General features: G+C 42.9%; 1 pseudogene across 1 annotated transcript; it reads right to left on the bottom strand.

Moving 5' to 3' along the window:
• Nucleotides 1-6519: 6519 nt before the first annotated feature.
• LOC308624318 (ubiquitin-like FUBI-ribosomal protein eS30 fusion protein) lies at nucleotides 6520-6938 on the bottom strand (annotated as a pseudogene). Its single transcript has one exon. The product of its transcript is annotated as a ubiquitin-like FUBI-ribosomal protein eS30 fusion protein (transcript).
• Between the last annotated feature and the right edge of the window lie 7145 nt (nucleotides 6939-14083).

Genomic DNA, 14083 nt, shown 5'->3' with positions numbered 1-14083 from the left:
TATTTTAATAAGTGCTTTTCAACCTTAACACAACATGGAAGGGACTGTCATTGACTACTTTATAGACAATCTCCACTCCTTCCTTAAAGTTTTATTCCGGGTAGCAATATGCCCAGCTGAAAGATACTTCCCAGGTGCTTTTACTGCCAATACTGTGGTATATTCATGAAGGCAGCTCTGCTGTATGAAATCTTGTCCAGCTGGTTATGGATGTGCTCAGGAACACCAACTCACCTAGCACTTCTTTCATACTTCAACATGGCCCTGAGATTGTGGGTGGCTAGTGATATCTATGTGGAAGGTTTTGGGTGGTCATTCTGAGAAAGCTTCTTAAAGGAAGACTACTCAGCTGGAAAGTATACTCTTTTAACATTGCCCCTTCCTAATTCTTCCAGCCTGGAATGTGCACATGATGGTAGGAGGTTGACCAGCTGTCCTGAACCATGAGACAATCTTGAGGGTGGAAGCCTGCACTAAGATGATATAGTAAAAGGTAAAGAAGCCTGGGTCCTTATTCACTGCAGAGTGCCTGCATCTAATTATATATGTAAGAGAGACTAAAGCAACTGTCCTGTTTAAGCCACTTATTTGGATTGTCTGCATATGCAACGGAAACTAAACCTAACTAATAAACACAATTTTTATTAATAAAGTATTTTATTTTAAAATAAATTCCCACCTATTTAAAAATAAATTCCCTACCAACACAACCTATCTGCCCTCAGGGTGCCAGTAGTTTCTGTTAGTATTGGCTAAATCCAGAGGATACTCTTCAGCCTTTATCTTAATGTTCATGAAGCATTTGACACTGTTGACCCCTTTCTCCTTGGACCATTCTTCTTCCAGGCACCAAACTGAGTAGAACCTGATAAGACCTAAGATATTTCTGCTTCCACTCTCTCCTCTTTTATCTGTCTTTACCAAGTGATGCTAAAGTTAGTCTGGAAATATAAAAATAAAAAAATAGGAAAAATACAAGGCTACAATAATTAAAGTAAGAATAAGCTGATAGATCAATAGAATAGACTGGGAACCAAGAAGTAAACCCAAATCTTGTTCTCAAGCCCAAGTTCCTGTGCCCGACAAACAGTGAGGCTAAACAAACCAAAATGTCAGAGTTTGGAGCAGAGAAAGGTTTATATTGCAGGACCCAAGCAAGGAGAACGGGTGGCTCGTGCTCAAAACCCCTAAACTCCCCAATGGTTTTGGAGGAGAAGTTTTTTGTTTTTTTGTTTTTTGCGGTATGCGGGCCTCTCACTGTTGTGGCCTCTCCCATTGCGGAGCACAGGCTCCGGACGCGCAGGCTCAACGGCCATGGTTCACAGGCCCAGCCGCTTCGCGGCATGTGGGATCCTCCCGGACCGGGGCACGAACCCGTGTTCCCTGCATTGGCAGGCGGACTCTCAACCACTGCGCCACCAGGGAAGCCCAGAGGAGAAGTTTTTAATAGGCAAAATTTGTGGTGAGGCCTGCAGGGTGTGTGACTTTCTTCTGATTGGTTGGTGGCGAGGTAACAGGGCAGGCAGTGCTCCAGAAATCTTGTGTTCAGCTTGAAGTTACCACCCTCCACCTGGGTGAGGACCTTAGTTCTGGCAGAAGAACTCAAAGATGTTGTCATGTATATTCCTTGAGGAGGAACCAGGACCCTGCCCCAAAGGTGCACTACTGTTTCGTGACTGCTCTGCCTTTCCTTCTTCATTCCCTCCCTTTCCTGATTAGCAACTGTTTGAATCTGCTTTTTAGAACTCAGGGAAGCTCAAGGAGGCTGAATGAAGTCTATGGATATAGGAAGGGTTTGTACCAGGGAGGGCCCCACAGGTCCTGCCTCGTTTCACAGGGGAAAAGAACACGTTGTTAATAAACATGTGGAAAGAAGTTTAACTCACTATTAATAAATTAATGTGATGTTGCTTTTAATTTATGAAATGAGTAAAGACTAAAAAGCTCAACAATACTCATTATTGGTGAGAACATGAGGAAATAGGCATTCCAGTATACCATGAGAGGGTAAATTTGGAGAACATTGTTGAGAGCAACTTAGTAATAGCTTAAAAAAACAATTTTAGGGGCTTCCCTTGTTGCGCAGTGGTTGAGAGTCCGCCTGCCGATGCAGGGGACACGGGTTCGTGCCCTGGTCCGGGAAGATCCCACATGCCAAGGAGCAGCTGGGCCCGTGAGCCATGGCCGCTGAGCCTGTGCATCCGGAGCCCGTGCTCCACAACAGGAGAGGCCACAACAGTGAGAGGCCCGCGTACCACAAAAAAAAAAAAAAAAAAAAAAAAAAACAATTTTAATGCACATACTCTTTGAACCATCTACTCTTCTCTCCCATCTGTACAAAGATGATTGATTGGACTTCCCTGGTGGCACAGTGATTAAGAATCCTCCTGCTGGGCTTCCCTGGTGGCGCAGTGGTTGAGAGTCTGCCTGCCGATGTAGGGAACATGGGTTCGTGCCCTGGTCCGGCATCCCACATGTCGCAGAGTGGCTAGGCCCGTGAGCCATGGCCGCTGAGCCTGCACATCTGGAGCCTGTGCTCCACAACAGGAGAGGACACAATAGTGAGGAAAAAAAAAAAATTAGAACTGTTTCAAACTTAGTGTTGACAAAAAATTAATAGTCAATCTAAGAAAGCAATAGAAAATTTTATTTGAGCCAACCTGAAGATTATAACCCCAGAGTCTCTCAGAAAGCTCTGAGGAACACGGTTAGAGGTCAAAGTACAGTTATATACATTTTTGAGACAAAGAGTTATACATCAAATGATATACTGACAGTTTACATAATCCAGATCTGCATGTACAAAGTGAGTAGAGGGTCATCTTGAGCCTTTACAAGATTAAGAAGGAATCTTATCTCCTGAGGAGGTCTGGTTAATGCAGACACACTATATACACTAAAGGGAAGGGAGGAAGCCCAAACAGGCAAAGAAAAGCTTTATGTTTAAATTTTTCTTGTCTTGCCATAAAATATGAATTTTACTTCATCATTAGTATAAGTAAAACCTGCTCTTCGTCATTCATTTTATCCCAGCTTGGAAGAGCATTTCAGGGTAGCTTGTGAAAGGAGAAAAAGTAAGAAACACCATATTCCCTTCCTTTTCAGCGTCTTGCTGTTTTTTGCTCTCTCATTGACTTGGAGATGATGGATGGCTGGGGAGGGGGATGCAGAAAGCAAAATGGTGGGTATCACTACATCCACAATTAAAGAGCCCTGGAGAGAAGTGATCAAAGGACTCCCAGTAATATGGAGGACTTTCTGCTTTGGGGTGAAAAGTGGGTGGATCTTTTCTACCTTTTGAAGTTTATACCATGTGCATGCCTTAATTATGCAAAACAAACTAAATTAAGAAATAAGGACACAAATGAATTCTCAAGTATTTAAATCACTTTTTTCTGCACAGAGAAATGGATATTCTGTTTTAAATTTTAAACTTTTAAAATGGTTTTGCTTGATCAGAAGAATGACTTTAGTTTCAGAAATTTACTTTTTGATTTTGAGGAATATTGGCTCATTTATAAATAAGGTCTGAAATTTCTTTTAACAGTAAAAAAGCATGAGGTATCTCATTTTGAGATAGTGGTCTGTTCAATCCACATCCTCTGAAATTTTCCATTCTAAGACAGCATTTATCTTGCTATTTTAAAACATATTTACTATTCAAATCTAGGTTTTGGTCTAGTTGAGACTATGTGAGAAAAACAAGCAGTGAGATGCAAAGTTGTTATAAAGAAAACAGCAAAGAAAAAAATTGTCAAAAAAATTAATTTAAAAAGTATGAAAAAAAAGTATGGTACATACTACAATGTTATTGTCATTATATGTGATTTTAACAAATGTGTATACTGATGTGAAAAGATATCCAACTTACGTTGTCATGTTAAAACAAGTTGCAGTACATTATGTAGAATAAATTAATTTTTTTGTAAAATAATAATATACTAATGTAAATACTGAAACAATACCAGAGGAATATAAACAAAACTAATAAGTGTGTGGTGTGCTGGAAAGACTGGGAGGAGAGGATAGATTATGAGTGACTTTTTTACTGTCTAGGTTTTTTTTTTTTTGGCTGCGCCATGCGTCTTGTGGAATCTTAGGGAGTCCTAACCAATGGACCACCAGGGAATTCCCTACTTTTTAGGTTATACATTTCTGCAATACATATTTTATTTTTACTAAAAGCACATATTATTTTGTTAGCAGAAAATACAGTACAGATAATTTAAAAGTTACCAAAAAAGGAGGGGTAGTTATAGAGAGCTAGGCAAGAGACTACAAAGGGTTACAAGCAAAGAACTCAAGGCATATGCTCTCTGACATTTTTTTTCTTTCAAAGTTTAAAACTCTAATACTTTATTGTATGGTTAATACTCTTTTCAACTACCTCAAATCCTTTGTGGCACCTATAAGAACATTAATAAGTAAACTATTGGGAGGATATTGACAAGCTGTGAGAGAATCTGTTTTGGAATAAGTTTAGGAGTGACTACGTGGAAGAAAATTTGGACAGGCAGTACTGATAAATTTGGCTAGATAAATTCATGAAAACAAAGCAATGGCAATAAAGTTGCTTGTGGAGGACAGACTCTGCGTCCTGAACCCTTATAGGAGGGAGGTTCCATTGAAGCTTTGTGAGCATAGGAGTGACGTATTGATGGTGCAAGCCATAGTAAAGGCAATACCAATCAGGAGGACCGATTTGGGGGCTATTGCAATAATGACACAAGAGGACATTAGTGGGCTAAGAGCTAATAGAAACACAGGAATGGGCAGGTAAGCAGGAAAAAAATCAGGATACTCAGTGCCATTCTCAGCTATTTCTATGGAGAAGGAAGCTGAAACAGGCAAGGAGGAGAGAATCATCTTAAAACAGAGAAATTAAGAGGTGTGCAGTCATGAAGTGAGCAGGAAGCAGAGAGAGAGAGTAAGACGTCTGATAAAGGAGAGGAATTTGCTTGCACTTTGGGAAGAGATCTCCTTCTGAACAGGTGTGGCTTTGTAGTTTTCCGACCATCTCCCAGCAACCCCACTGAAACAACCCATAGGGCAAACTCTCAGAATGGACTACTATGGATCTAAAGGAGGACTGAGAATAAAGAGGAGGGGGAAGAAATCAGGAAACTTTAAGAATAATTGATTTGCACATATTCTTCCTTTTATTCTTTCAGGTTGATGGAGAAGGAGAGATGGGTGTTTCATTTAATAAGTATCTATTTAGAAGCTAGTATATACTGGGCTCTGTTCATTAAAGCACAAAATCCTTCTAGATCCTACAAGGTAGTGCTAGTATCATGATCTCTATTTTATGGCTGGGGAAATTGTTAACTAAATTGTCTAAGGTCACAGAGTCAGTGAATGACAGAGCCAAGACTAGAATCCAGGTAGACTGACTCCAGAGTCTAAGCTCTAACCACTACAGTAAGTGGCCTCTCTATCTGACCCAGGTGTCTGCTAGATAACTTTTTTTTTTAATCAGATACCAGTATTGCTGAGTTCGTTTAATTCTCATAACAACATTCCCTGGTGTAGGTTATTACTTTAGTGACCAATGTAAAGAGTCCTAGATTAAAGAGCAATCTAAGACATGATACAGGATAGAAGAATTCAAGGCATACTCAGGTAATGCTGTCTCTGAAAAATGTGATTATCTTTAGTCGTTAAATTTTTTTTTTCTTGGCTGCACCGTGCAACTTGCAAGATCTTAATTCCAAGACCAGGGATCAAACTGGGCCCCAGCAATGAAAGCACCAAGTCCTAACCACTGAACTGCCAGGGAATTCCCTGAATATTATTTCTTTTTGAATTGGCAGTTAGCTTACCGACATTTAACTGTCTTCCATTTCCTGAGGATAAAATCTTTGGAGACAGTGGGGGGAAAAGCTAATCTGACCCATTATTTCAAACAACAAGAGTTTGGGGGATTTCGTTGAATACCAGCACTTTGATATGAGCAGAGGGTGCCTGGTAAATACCCTCTGCTTCCTGCCCTTATGAAGTTTACAGGCCACTGGGGCTAGGTAGGGGCAGGGATGGTAGCTACTTCCAACATGGTCACCATCAGTTTCTTTCCTCTCCATATGCATGTGACATGCATCATTGAGAGGTACAACCTATTCTTGCCTTGAATCTGGACTTGCCCAGAATGCTCTGACCAAGAGAGTATGGCAGAATGATTCTACACTGATGCTGGGCCTGGCCTACAAGAGGACTGACATCTTTTGCCTTGGACTCTTAAGAGTCCTCAGCCACCATGGAAGATGTTTGTATTAGTCTGCTCTGGCTGCCATAACAAAACACCAGGCTGTGTGGCTCAAACAACACAAATTAATTTTTTCAGTATATTTTCTGGAGACTGGAAGTCCAAGGTCAAGGTGTCAGCAGGGGTGGTTGCTCCTGAAGCCTCTCTCCTTGACGTGCAGACAGCCACCTTGTCTCTGTGTTCTCACAGGGCCTTTCCTGTACACGTTTTTAACAGTGTTTGTTGTTGTAGTTGTTTGATTGGGCTAAGTGACTTTACTAGAGAAAGCCAGGATTACAAAGGACTTGAGCGTTGGTATTGGGGCCCTTCTTCATGCCAAAGGTGAGCACAATATTTACAAAGCCCTAGTTGTACTGCATACACCTCTTGGCCCGGCCCATCTTCTTTTTCTCCTGTTTGGCCACCTTGGGAGTCTGACCTCTTACTTTCCCAGCACCGGCCAGGGAACCATGGACTTCACCTCTAAGCACGTGGCTGGCTACTTCCAGAGTGCTCAGAGCCTCCACCCCACACTGACCCACGGTAGCCTCATCCTCTAGGATGAGGATGCTCCTGCCAGGAGCACGACTTGAGCGATGCCCTCCAGGGAAGCTGCATGAGCCTTGATTTGGGCGACCGTCTCCTGGCCCGTCACCTCGCGGGTGTGTAGCTCCTGGGCGAAGACACAGAACTGCATGTCGGCCACTGAACCGTGGGCACCACTGCCGCTACCGCGAAAATGAGTCGTGAAGAAAGAGCTTTAACGGCGTTTTTTGATGAACAGAAGTTTTTAGTTTTGATGAATTTCACTTCAGCAACTTTTTTTCTTTTTGGTTACTACTTTCTGCAACTCACATCCACATCCAGTCTTCATGCTCTAGGCCCCTAAACCCCACTCACCATGCCCCTTTCTGGTCTATACTAACTCGCCAGTTTTCTCCCCAGGTCTACACTGGCTCGCTCACTTCTTCCCCGCTGAGCTCCCGCCAATTCGGTTGGTTTGCCAGGCACCTTCTCGGGAACAGAGCCCGCGCTCTGTGTCCTTTCTGGGAATGAATAAGGGGAGTTCTCTCTTGTCCAGTCGGGGGTCGGTTCGGGGTTGTTAGGATCCTTGAGCCTCAGTGCCCCGGGGCTTGCAGGGAAAGGCAGAAAGAAGGGAGAGGAGAGAAATGCCAAATTGTACCCCGGACTGAGAGGAAAGCCTCGCGAGTTCAGTCAAAGTTGCTGGCTCTACTGAGAAAGAAGGTTCAGTTAATTTTTAAGGATTTACATTCCCGTTTTTTCGGATAAACCCTAGACTGCAAAAGAATTTAACAGCTCATGGGGAGTGCACTTTCAGCACAATTGCAGATTTTACTCATTTGGGAAAATGACATCGGGCTGTCAGGATGGCCGAGTGGTCTAAGGCGCCAGACTCAAGCTGAAGTCTTCTGAAGCTTCCTTCGCGGAGAGGTTTCTGGTCCCCGAATGGGGGCGTGGGTTCGAATCCCACTTCTGACAGACTGTTTTTCCTCCTGCTCTAAAAGCAACCACTACCACTTTCTCAGCCATTTTTTGTTTCCATTCATTCTTCTCTCTACTTTCCCTTTTACAGTCCTAACGACGGACCCTCAATTAGGAAAAGAAAGACTCTTTTCCGTTTTTGTTGCTACTTATCACGGATCAAGTTTTGCTCTGCACTCTGGTTTGTTCATTAAAGGCGCTTTTACTAAACGCTCGTTAACCCTGGGGAGTCCTGGGAGAAAAATGAGTCTGGTGGGAACAGAAAGACATGTACACAGACTCGGTGATTATAGGCTGCTCCTGAGCTCACGGGCCATTAGGACCGTAGTCTCCTGTCCTTTCTCACTGCCCGAACCCATCAAAAACTAAAAGTGCGGAAATTGAAAGTAGCGTGGTCCACTCTGTTACAGGATTGGGATGTGAAAAGAAAAGGTAAGGTTCCACCGAGATTTGAACTCGGATCGCTGGATTCAGAGTCCAGAGTGCTAACCATTACACCATGGAACCTCCTTCGCGCACAGGTTTCTACACTGTCCACCTGATATCTCTTTCCTTGTGCTTTCTATTTTTTTTCAATTGAGGTATAGTTGATTTACAATACTATATTCGTTTCAGGTATACAATATAGTGATTCAAAATTTTTATAGATTGTACTTCATTTAAAACTATTTTACCCTTGTGCTTTTTAATTAAAAAATTTTTTTGATGAGAGAGATGTATAGAAAACAATTTAAAATGAAACGTGCCACTTTAACCGAAAGCGCTGCCTCTTCTTCCTAATTGATTTGTTTGTTTTCATTTACGGGGGCGTTTTTTGGAGGGATGGAAAATCTCTGCTCTTTCAGCCGAAGGGCGATGGAGAAGCCAAAAGCAAGGATGGGAGGCAGGTGGGAGGGGACTTTCACTGATTGTTTCCACTGAGCCTGCTTCCCAGATTTCTATCCCTTGATGTCAGGGTCAGGGCAGGATCCTGATCCAAGAAGAGGGATACCTCTGGAGGTTTTGATTTTGCCTTCATTTCCGACCCACGCAAAGGCAAATTGGATTTTAATCTTGCCGTTCAAAAAGGAGAAAAACATTAACATCTTTTTTCTACAGCTTCGCTTATTCATTCTAGGATACTTGCAGACGCCTCCAGAGCAACTTGGAGTTTCTTGGTGCTTCCTGCTTAGCTGTAATCATGGGCTTGCCATTTTAAAATCTGTCCTCCCTCTCCGAGATGCCTTAAGTGAAGGACCGGTTCTCATTCCTCTTTGACACCCTAAGGTCTGGTACATAGTAGAAGCTTAATCAATGGCTAGTTGTATGAACGCCTAGATGAGAGGCTGAATGAATGAATGAATGCATGAATGCACGAACGAGTGAATAAATAAATAATCAGGTAGCCCAGCGCTGGACTTTTTTGAATGTTTCTTTTTCCTTCTCTCCATAGGCTAAATCTGACAAGTCTAAAGGGCATGACTGTTGCTTTTTTGGGGGTGAGGGGTTCCTTTCCAGGTCCTAGCTCCCAGGTGGACATTCCAGTATTCATATGGCCACACAAATGTGTCCTCGAGTGTGGATGGCCAAGAGAGGACGTCATAGTGCTGGGTATAGTCATTTATTTCTCTAAACTTTAACTTTATTAACATAGCATGATTATTTAACTGCTAAGAACAACATATAATAAAGAGATCATACAGGTAGCATCACTGGAAGAAATACTCAGGTATAAATTACTACTTTAGTCAGTCTAAATATTAATTACTGGCCAGTCATTCTTCATGTGCCTCTGGTAGTCTCCCAAGGCTGAATTGCTTAGGAATCCCTGAATCATATTCTGGCTTTCATCCTTTTGTTGTAACTCCATCCAAACAAGGTGCCTGTCAAGAAATAGCTACTCAATAAATATGGGTTGAAGTGCATATATCTTTTGGAAGGTGGAGAAGGAAGCAGTGAAATTCAAAGACTTTTGGCCAGGTCACCATAGAGTTCTCCTAAGTGTCTATTCCTTCCCTCCATGCACATAAACTCTCCGTTCTATCTTCTTGAGTCTCCTAGCCTTAAAAGATGGTCTAAGTTATCTCAGATCCAGCTGAATAATGGACCAAGTCTTTCTTCCCCAGTATAGGTGGCACACTTTTTATTCCATGAACCACAAGCTTATTTCTTAAAGAAAAATGTCCATTTGTTTTAAAATTACACCAGAACCTCAAAAGCCCACTATTCACTTATAAGCTTTAAACTGCTCTCTGAGGATAAGCAAGGCAGAAGGGGTATAAATGAATGTTTTTCAGTCTTAGCACATTTATATCCCAGGAAAGGGTAGGGAGTATAGAGCTGGAAGATAGTACAGATGGCCGTGGGTTGGTTTATTTATTTGTGAGTTTGGAGTTCAGAAGACTACACTTTTCCCTTGGAATCACTCATGGTTGGTTCATAAATACTGCAAGGTGAATGCAAACAAAGACTGCTGAGGGGGATGACTGGGGGAAGAGATGACTGGGACCCACAATCCAGAAGCAATCTGATCCCTGGCAATCTGCGCAAGAATGATTTGCAGTAACCTGGTAGCAGAGCTGAATCCAGAAAGAGCAAGTCAGTGTGGCGTAATCAGAGTCAAGAACCAAGTTTAGCTGGAGTGTCCTGTAGAAATGGGGCTTCAGAACACATGACCCTACCTCAAACTGAAGACCTCAAGGTCTTCCTGGATCCTCAGCTCTGTGTACCTTGCTCATTTCACAATTAGAAAGATATTCTTTCATGTATTTATATATTTATTCACTGATACTTACTACAAATATCTATTTAGTTTTCATGATGTGGGGAAGTGAGAGAAATATGGTTCTATATCTGACAAAGCTTATGACGCATGGGGAAAAGCAGATGATTTCACAAAAATTTCCCTGAGTTATGGTAAATGCTAAAATAAGTGATGGATCAAGTAATAACAGAGCATGGCCAATGCATGCCAACAGGAATACCCAATTAAGGGCAGGTAGCAATGAGGAAAGCTTGCCAAAGAAGGGATGGCTAAGCTGAGGCCTGCTACAGGCTCCCCAGCACATTCCATTTCTCTTTCGCGGTATTTATCAGACTGGGATTTTTTAAAACAATTCATTTGTGGACTCATGGATTCACTTATTCGACTTATGAAATAAATATCTACTCATCCTAACAACTCAAACAAAAGTGCCTAAAGTAGAATTTATAATCTCCCCCTTCCCTATCCTCTGACACTGTTATCACTGGAAACGTTGAAGTGTGTTCTTCTATACATTGTACTGTTGTACTGTCCTTTATTTTGGTAACTATATATCTACAATGTAATTCATAGTTCAGTTGCATTCTTTACCGTAGAAATTGTATCATCTTGGGGCCATTATGCGTCTAATGCTTGTCTTCTCTACACTGCACCAGGGCAGGGACCCTCTCCTTTGTTTCCTTCCAGATCCTCAGTGCCTAATTGTAATTCTGGAGGGAGAGATCAAGGGAGGCTTCCAGGAGAGAGCAACTACCTTGCTGAGGGGTAGAGGATAAGAAGCTTTGAGGGCAGAGAGAATTGCTTGGAGCAGAGACTGAGGGCGCCCAATGGAAGACGCAGAGACGCGCGCAGTGAAGGGGGAAGCGCCTCTAGACCGTGTGACCTGAGAGGCAGTTGAGTGGCAAGGCGAGGCGCCTTGCGTAGAGTCGCCACAGCTCAGATCAGCATAATTAGGATTCAAAATGTGAAATGAGAAGGCTTCGGGGATGCTGAGAGCCGCGGCCGGGCAGGACCTGTCTCCAGTTGCAAGTGGATTCAGGGAGACTGACAGCTACTCACTGGTCCACCATTTATTGAATAAGGTAATAAGTAAGAACTACTGTATCTACGGGGCCTAAGTACCTAGTAGGTAACACATAGTAGGCGCTGATTTCTTTTCTTTTTTTTTACATGAACGAATGAATTTAATGAAGGTCTGTTATACGTTCGAAACTATTGGGTGATGAAACTACAATAACGGAGTAAGTACCACGCACAGTAGATGCTCATTAGCTTTTTGTTAATTGAAATAATCAGTTGAAGGCCTATCATGTGATGAACACTGTTTTGGGGGACAGTGCATATGGGTGTTATCTCTGGCCTCTGGGAAAAGCAGAAGTGGTAGGAGAGGGACCTACCTGAACTTGGAGCTTGTGCGAACTGTGTATACTGGACATGAAAGAGTACCTACTCAGACAACGGTGAGGGGCAAAAAAACATTGGCAGCGGTGGGATTCGAACCCACGCCCCCGAAGAGACTGGAGCCTTAATCCAGCGCCTTAGACCGCTCGGCCACGCTACCTTCGCCAAGTTATGATTTTACATGCATGCCATCTGACCCAAACTGCGTCAGTTTCAGGTCCTTTTTCTCTCTCCCCCACCCGACCCGTGCCCCCGCCACTCTGAGCTGTCTCCGCGGGCCCTTCCTCCAGCGTTCCCCTCTCCACTCCCAGCACAACCCGAGAACCCCCTGACCCCTGACACTTTCCTTTCTCATAGCTCCCAGGTTCACCGTGAACGGCGACGGCGCAGGTGGCGCGGGAGGAGGCTCCTGCCCCGTCTGTCATCAGCATAGGAAAAAGGACTCACGCAGACTGACAGTTCCAGTGGATGCTGTGGGTTCCAGATCCACTTGGACTTCAGGGAGTAAGCCCCCGGACTTCAGGAGTGAGCAAGTCTGGGCGTTTGGTTTGAGCCCGGGAGCTGCCAAGGAGAAATGAGGAAAGAATCTTGAGGTCCCCTCCCTTCCTCGCCCTCTTTCATCCATCTCAGGAGACCAAGCTCCTCCATGGAACCTCACGAGGGAGGCAAAGAGTACGGTCCTTGTTATTTAAGTCTTGTTTGCCTTTCAGAAGGTAGCCCATCTCCACAGGCCCCGGTCATACCGAACAGAACTTCTGCAAAGTCCGCACTCAGTTGCCCTCACCGCCCCTAAAGTCTTCGCAGGAAAGTTTGCAGGGGAAACGGGGCTGGGCCGGTAGTCGGGCCCTTACCTTGTTCTGTGTGGCTTTGCCATCCAAACTTCGAATATTTTAGACGCGAATTAAACCATGGTTCCGCCTTCCTTTGAAGCACTGGGATTCAGAGAATTCTAAAATGAGTCTTTTAATAAAATTGGTAGATGTGTTGTATAAGCGTGGTAAGCAATTGCCTCCTTAGCGCAGTAGGCAGCGCGTCAGTCTCATAATCTGAAGGTCCTGAGTTCGAACCTCAGAGGGGGCAACAGTAAGTTTTTCTTCCGTTTGTGTTTAAGAAAAGGAAAATTCGGAGGAAATTGCTTTGATGAAACTAAACGGGAATTTTTTTGTTTAACAGAACCATGTACTGTTCAGATACAAAATTGTAATTTTCAGTAAGATTAAATACTCCAAACGTCTTTTTATACCAATTGTAGATAGAGCTAGGAGATTCTTAGACTGACTTGTTACAAAAACATTAAGGTCAAGAAACTTACTGGTTGAGAGGGAGAAGGGGATGGAGGGTTACACTGGGGATGTGGAAGATGTAGTATGATGTGCAAAACATTTCTATTAATTATTGATTATCTTTTGCCATTCTTCTGGAATTACCACCAGATCAGAAACGCCATCCTACATGAAAAAGAAAAAACATTCCCCCCCCTCAATCTCTTTGCATTGAACTTCTTTTCCTGCTTCCAGTGTTCTTGACTGGGTCTCTAGGTCATCCAAACTGCAAAATACAGGAAAGAGTAACAAGAGAAACAGGAAATGAAGAAAGAAGAAGTGACATTTAGAGAGACAGGATAAGCACCTGACTCAAATAAAAACAAGCAAGAATCAAAGCAGAAATAAAGACACAGAAAACAAACGTATAGATACCAAGGGGGGAAGGGAGGGCGGGATGAACTGGGAGCTTGGGATTGGTATATATACACTACTATGTATAAAATAGGTAACTAATGAGAACCTACTGTATAGCACAGAGAACTCTACTCGATGCTCTGTAGTGACCTAAACGGGAAGGAAATCCAAAAAAGAGAGAATATATGTATATGTATAGCTGATTCACCTTGCTGTACAGCAGAAAACTGACATAACATTTTAAAGCAACTATACTCCAATAAAAATTAATTTTAAAAAAGCAAGATTGATATTTAATATCCAGCTCTTAACATCTCAGTTTGTTGAGTGGGAGGTATTGAACAGATACTTATTGAGCACCTACTACGTGCCAAGCACTGTTCAAAGCTGTGTCCCTTACTATTAATCCATTCCCGCTCAGCTTCAAATTCACCCTCTTCTGTGATGTTGGCTCTGGCCATCTGCAAATTACATATCTAAAACTTTGCCAGTTGGCTTTCTCTTAGGTTCTGTCAA

This window comes from Mesoplodon bidens (assembly GCF_964165515.1).
Source record: "Mesoplodon bidens genome assembly, chromosome: 10".
NCBI lineage: Eukaryota > Metazoa > Chordata > Mammalia > Artiodactyla > Ziphiidae > Mesoplodon > Mesoplodon bidens.
Note: the sequence above shows the minus strand (reverse complement) of the source record. Positions and strands in the feature narration are given on the sequence as shown.